Source organism: Chaetomium fimeti, assembly GCF_033439085.1.
Source record: "Chaetomium fimeti strain CBS 168.71 chromosome Unknown B0H64scaffold_1, whole genome shotgun sequence".
Classification (NCBI taxonomy): Eukaryota; Fungi; Ascomycota; class Sordariomycetes; order Sordariales; family Chaetomiaceae; genus Chaetomium; species Chaetomium fimeti.
In genome coordinates this window covers 5,476,494-5,483,296 of record NW_026944329.1, presented here as the reverse complement: position 1 = coordinate 5,483,296, position 6,803 = coordinate 5,476,494, and positions in this window count along the sequence as shown.

Below are 6,803 nucleotides of genomic sequence, written 5' to 3'. Positions count from 1 at the left end.
CGTGACGGGTAGGGGGAGACTCACGTTGGGAGATGGGGACACCAGAGCCATCGCACGATCGACCGCGTTGAACGCACGCACTACAGCGTTTTACTTTCGGAAGCATGCGGCACGTCAAGCTCTGGGAAGCGCACCAAGAACAAGGCATGACGACAAAACCGTTCTTTCCGATGTTTTCGGCCAGGGAAGCACGATAACGCGCAGATTTGGATTGACGTTTCTCCACGGACATGTTGTCAGCATCAAGAACTGAGGGAAGAGGATGGAAAGGAGAAGTTACCAATAAGTGGGGGAAGCGCCGTAGTTAGGGATCATTAACCAACGTTAGGAATGGAGAACCAACGTCTTTCGGGTCGAAAGACATGAGAGGGGGGGCATCGTGTCACGGAACGACCTGAGGGGCGGCCCGGGGCGGCCACAGCCGAAGGCGCAGGACGCCGACAGCCAATCGCTAAAAAAACCAATAGGAACGGTTATCACCGACTGTCAGTGATAATGAAAGATTATCACCAGTTGTCAGTGACAACGGAGGATTATCACCATGAGGACGGTGATACTAGATAGTATATAGTCACTCGTTCTGGAGAGCTCTGGGAGTTCTCCAGTTAGCAATCACAACTACAGTTCGCTACAAGCTCGAGAGCCTACTGTTGAGACAAGTCTTTGTTGTGCACCCTTTGGCTGCACCGAACCTAAGCACCCTTGAGAGAATACCTTCGACCGATACTGAACCCTAACAGGACGGGTCCAGAGACAGGTTCGTCACAGGACCTGTATTTGACTGCGTTGCCGTTCAGCCTACTGTGGGAAGGCTTTTTCTATAGCCTTTAAGTAGTGGTTTACTTGGTCTATAGGCTGTATTTTAACCCTATTTAGGGTTAGCCTACTGGCTAAGTTGGAAGATTCAGCGTTGAAATCCGCTAAAGAACTACTAAATTTACTGAAATCTAGCTTGTGGAACTTCCTATATAGTTGGTCCCGCTGAATTCTAGTGGAGTGCGAATACCGTAGTATTAGAAGCCTATAGGCCGCTATAGGGTCTGTTTGCCAAGCTATAGCAGCCTGTGGCCCAGGGCCTATACTGTTCTGTAACAGTATTAGAAGTAAAGCCAAAGTTTGGTTACTACCCCCTGTAAATCCTTCTGGATTAGTGGCAAAGGTAGGTATGCCGATAGCCCTAAATATAATAGTTAGGCCCTGTTGCCAGATATCGAAGTTATCCGGCCCTGTAAGATGTAGATTTTCAGGGAAATTGTATACTTTTCTTAATAGTTCTTTTACTAACCTACTGTTTAAATTGTCTTAAGTTATAGTAGGTTGTAGGGTAGGGCTCGGAGGTACTATATTTAGTAGTAGTACCGTATAAGGTGGTATTACTAGTGGCTCCGGGGGACCCTAGCTAGTATTACGGGCCTGTTGGGCCTGTAAAGCGGCCTTTACTCTATTTTCTACTTTAGAAGTAATAGCTTCTATAAGCTGCTGTTCGGTAGGCATCTGGGGCCGTTATTATTGTTAGGTAGTAAACTGTTGTAAACTATCCGTTAACGTAGCTATAGTAGTATGCAGTTGTGCCATTTGGGTAGCCTAGGCCTCTAATCGGGTTTACAACTCCTCTATTTGAGCTTAGGGGCTCCTAGTGCCCCTAGGCTGTGCTATAGTGCCTCTGTACAGGCCTGTAGGCTACAGCGGCTATACCAGTTGCTATATGCTGGTAAGTACTATCCTATTACTACCTTCGCTGTAGTTATAGGGCCTATACTACTATATAGGTCTAGGACTTTAACGGTATAAAATACCGGGTTATATTCTATACCGTAACTACAGTAAGTTTTTATACGCTATGTCACGGATATGGCCGCATGCAGCCGGCCGGCGGGGTATGATGGCAGTAACCCCGGACCAATCACCCGACGAGGCACTCAGCCAGTAAGAAGCGAGAGCCATGGTGCTCAATGTGCTCAGAGCCAAGACTCGTGAGCACCATGAGCACCAGGTGCTCAATGTGCTCAGAGCCAAGACTCGTGAGCATAATGAGCAACAGGATTAGATAGTATATAGTCACTCGTTCTGGAGAGCTCTGGGAGTTCTCCAGTTAGCAATCACAACTACAGTTCGCTACAAGCTCGAGAGCCTACTGTTGAGACAAGTCTTTGTTGTGCACCCTTTGGCTGCACCGAACCTAAGCACCCTTGAGAGGATACCTTCGACCGATACTGAACCCTAACAGGACGGGTCCAGAGACAGGTTCGTCACACGTTGCTAACTCCCTTTGATCTGTTACAGTTCAGGCTCGAAGGTAAAACGACATGGCAACTCAACCGACGCCGGGCCAGATCACGGCCGCGCTTCAGAGAGTCACCGAACGACTCGATGAAACTGAAGAAGAGCTTGCGAAGACCAAGGCCAGCAACGCGGCATTGGCAGCCCGACTTGCGGCGACCGAGGTCCACACCAAGGACCCGGCCAAGACGAAGGTCAAATTGGAGCAACCCGAGAAGTACGGGGGCGACCAGGAAGCCTTGCCAGGTTGGATCACGGCGATGCGGAACTACCTCGACCACAACTCGCACCAGTTCGCCACCGAGGAGTCCAAGACCAGATACGCCGCCACCCGACTCAAGGACAAGGCACTCAAGTGGTTCACGGGAACACTGAGTGATTTCCTCGGCGGAGCAATCCACAAACCCTTCACCAAAAAGGTCTTCGAGAACTACTCCGAGTTCGAGAGTGAGATTCAGAAGGTGTTCGGTGACAAGGACGAGAAGTTGCACGCCCAGGAACGGCTAGGACGGCTGAAGCAGACTAGGTCAGCCACCGCCTACGCCACGATTTTCCGACAAGACTCCATGAAGGCAGAGATAGACGACGAGGGGCTGATGCACCTGTTCTACGGAGGGCTGAAGGAGGAGGTCAAGGACGAGCTCTACAAGGAGAGCCGACCCGACACACTCGACGAGTACATCGCCATGGCTGTCAAGATTGACGACCGACAGTTCGCCCGCAAACAACAGAAGAAGGGCAGCGAGATTCAGCGATCCGCAGGCTACCACAAGCCCAACGACAAAAAGAAACGCCAGCACCAGAGCACGTCATACGGTACGCACTCGGGACCCATGGACGTCAGCGCTGCCCAAGCACAATGGGCAGGAAGGAGGGATGGTGCCAAGGACAAATCAGGCATCACCTGTTACAACTGCGGGAGGAAGGGTCACTTCAAACGTGACTGCCGCAGCAAGAAAGAGTGGAGACCGGTTCCAGGGAAGGAAGCCGCCACCATCGACCAAGACACGGTCGGAAGAAGAACCCGATTTCTGGAGGTCGCAGCCGCCAGCTACACGCAGGACGACCTCGAAATCGACATTGACCGAGTCATCGAGCAGGACGATGAACTCACCGACTCGGATCAAGGAGACCTGATGAGCAGCGTCCACCAGGAGGGAAACGACACCGCCCACCATGCTTTCATCGAAACGGATGACGAGGGAGAACTGGCTCCCCCGCGGCACATCCGACAAGTCGCTGAGGACTGGGGCATCACCCTGGTTCAGCAAGAGGACGGGCAATGGCGAACCCATGAGGGTGAAGGAGGAGTCAGCCCGAACCTCACTTTCCTGCAACAGAGGGTCCTAAGCCAACGGCAAAGGATCGAGGAGTTGTCGAGAGAGAAAGAAGAACTCGAGCAGCTTCTCCAAGAAAGAAACGACCAGTACGGACGACTTTGCGCGGAACTCGACTTCGCCAGAGGACGAGTCCAAGAGATCACCGAGGCCAACAACAGGGCCGGGGATCACGTCGAAAAGACACTAAGGGAAGCACAGGCCTTGCAGGACGACATCCGCCAGGCACTTCCGCATCACACACCGTGGGATGGACCCACCAAGGAGGCGGAAGAATGCGAGAACGGAGTGCGATACCCCGAGCAACTTTTCGACTACGCACAGGAACAGAATGCGGCGAAAGGAAGAAAACAGCAGAGCTGGGAAGAATACTGGACTCGACATCAGCACATCGTGCGCGCCGGGCGACAAACCTCCGACCTCGAATGGTGGGGTTTCCGGGGCGAGAACAACACGGAGGGATTCCAGTTGTTATCAGAAGACCACGAGCGGGTGGACCCACGAAAAGAGAACCACATCTACCTGCCCTGGTTTCAGTGCATCGCGCACGAATGTCGGTACCATTTCCAAGACAAATTTCGCAACAGTTTCTGGCCCAAGAGGGAAGAAAAGGGGATGCAACCCCTACCCATCAGATGGGTATACGACAGCGGCGACGCTCCCGCAAGCATGTTGTGGGACACCCAACGCACTCACGAGGGCAGGCTGAGGGTTAAACCCAAGGCAGCCTGGCCCCGACGCTGTATGGCGGGCGTAGGAGTCAACGAATGCCGAAGCGCAGACTGCCTACCACACGCCGACGAGAAAATCTGGGGATACATGGAACAGCAATCCCAGAGGAAGCCACACCAGAGGACGAGAGCGTCCCGAAGGAACGAGAGGCGCCCAGTTGAGGCATGGGCGGCCCAATGGCTCCAAGAACACCAGACGATTGACGCCGCAAGCCAAGGTGCGGACAGGGACGCCTTGAAACACCACGAGAGCTTGGGAAACGGCTCAGGGCCCTCCGAGGGGCCCGGAAATCTTTAACTCCACAACAACGAAGACAGGCTGCGCAGTACAGGAAGAACTGGCGCAAGCAGAAGCCTTACAACGACCTCCCAGCAGACGAACACGAAGTAGCTGCTGTACGAAGCACCAAGCCAGACAACAGGCTCTGGATCACAGCGCGATGGGGGAAGATCGAAGCCCTCGCGTTAGTGGATGGAGGAGCGCAGATGGATCTCATCTCGCCCGCATTTGTGAATCAACTCAGAATCCCATGGAGGATCAAGAAGCAACCACACGTCGTCAAAGGACCATTCGACACGCAATGGGTACGACGAGAAACAGAACCACTCGACATCGAGGTGGAGGGAAAAACCACCCAAGTGGTATTTGACATCGTGAACATGGGACCAGAGAAAGACATGATTCTCGGACGCCCATGGCATGAGGATTACGACCCAGACATCAGTTGGAAGGGAGATGGCCATCTGCGACCGCGGGAACAGCGGGAGCATCCGACCAACTCGATGGGAGAACGCGCAGAACAGGAGCCACGGGAGAGCAGCGGGTCAGAACGAACCCCCTCTACGGGCCCACCGCAGGAAGCAGCCAGTGCAGAACCACGCACTCTGGAGTCCGGAAGAAGCGGCACACGACGAAAGAAGCAGACACGGGAGGAACGAACCATCGCCGTCGTCTCAGTCGACGAGCACGGAATGCTCAAACACGAACAATGGGTCAATCAGCTCGAAGCGGCAAGCATCGAGCTGGCAGCAGAGGAAGTCAGGAAACTCGAAGCAGCAAGCATCGAGCCTGGGAACAACAAGTTCGCGTACTACGAAGGTACGGCGAAGAGCGCAAAGACGGGGCAGATCCCAGACGACTACAAGGGGCACCCGGCGTTCACGGCAAAACATCTTGCAGGGCTACCAGACCACGGACCTTGGGATCACGAGATCAAACTCAAGGAAGGAGCCCAGTTGAAGTTTTTCAAGGTGTACCACACCAACGAGAAGCAAGATGCAGAGTTGAGGAGTTATCTCGAAAAGAATCTCGAGATAGGACACATCAGACCATCGACATCTCCAGCAGGCTACCCAGTCCTCTTCGTTCCAAAGAAAGATGGGAAGCTCAGGATGTGTGTGGACTACCGACAGTTGAACAACGAGACGGTGAAGAACCGATACCCGCTGCCACTGATTTCGAGGCTTCGAGATCAGCTGTCAGGAGCACAACACTTCACACGACTCGACCTTCCAACAGCGTACGCCCACATCCGCATCAAGGAAGGAGACGAATGGAAGACGGCTTTTCGGACACCCTACGGGCACTACGAGTACCTCGTCATGCCGTTCGGGTTGACCAACGCACCAGCGACATTTCAAGCCGCTATCGACCACGCAATTCGACATTGCCTCGATAAATTTGCAGTCTGTTACTTGGATGACATTCTCATCTACTCCAAGACACTCGAAGAACACAAGAGACACGTGCGGCAGGTGCTGGACGCACTGCACGAGCACAAATTGTCAGTCAACAAGGACAAGAGCGAGTTTCATGTCAAGAAAACAGTGTTTCTGGGTTACGAAATCTCCCCGGGATGGGTCAAGATCGAACCCGAGAAACTGGAAGCTGTCAAGACGTGGCCGACACCGACGAACGCCACGGAGGTCAGAGGATTTATCGGATTCGCCAACTTCGTCAGAATGTTCATCAAGAATTTTGGCGACTTCGCGAGACCTCTGCACGAACTTACCAAAAAGGATGCCACATTCCAGTGGAAGCAGGAGCACGAGCAGGCTTTCCAGCGGATCCGCGATGCGATCATCGCCGACCCGGTGCTCATGCTGCCTGATCCAAGCACACCTTTCGAAGTCGAGGCTGATGCTTCGGACTTCGCGATCGGAGGACAACTTGGTCAGAGGGACAAGGACGGCAAGCTTCACCCAGTTGCGTTCTTCTCCAAGAAACTCGAAGGACCAAGGCTTAACTACCCGATCCACGACAAGGAGCTTCTCGCAATCATCGAAGCATTTCAGGAATGGAGACCATACCTCAGCGGCACGACACACGAAGTCCAGGTGTACACGGACCACAAGAACTTACGGTACTTCACCACCACCAAGGTGCTGAACGGACGACAAACTCGGTGGGCAGAATTTCTGTCCGAATTCAACTTCACGATCCACTACAAGAAAG